The sequence below is a fragment of the Neopelma chrysocephalum genome, unplaced genomic scaffold, assembly GCF_003984885.1.
Source record: "Neopelma chrysocephalum unplaced genomic scaffold, ASM398488v2 Primary Assembly neopelma1_182517, whole genome shotgun sequence".
NCBI lineage: Eukaryota > Metazoa > Chordata > Aves > Passeriformes > Pipridae > Neopelma > Neopelma chrysocephalum.
In genome coordinates this window covers 10,383-10,784 of record NW_020938018.1, presented here as the reverse complement: position 1 = coordinate 10,784, position 402 = coordinate 10,383, and positions in this window count along the sequence as shown.

The window sequence follows — 402 nt, the reverse complement described above, 5'->3', positions numbered from 1 at the left end:
GAGGTTTTTTCCCATCCCATTAATCCTCTGGCTGCTGGGGGGGGACAGAACATCATCTCCATCCCTGGAGGTGTCCAAGGCCAGGCTGGAACAACCTTGTCTGGTGGGAGGTGTCCCAAAGTCCCTTCCAACCAAAACCATTCCATGATTTTATGGAATCTTGACAGACCCACGTTCTCCCTACAGATAAAACGTGATCAGGACTCTTCCTTTACAGAGGGAGAAATGGACTTGGGAGGAAATATTGAAGAGAAATTTTTCCCTGTGAGGGGCTGGAATGGAATTCCCAAGGAAGCTGTGGCTGCCCCATCCCTCCAAGTGTCCAAGGCCAGGCTGGAGCAACCTGGGATAGCGAGAGGTGTCCCTGGGGGGTGGAACTGGACGAGGTTTAAGGTCCTTCCC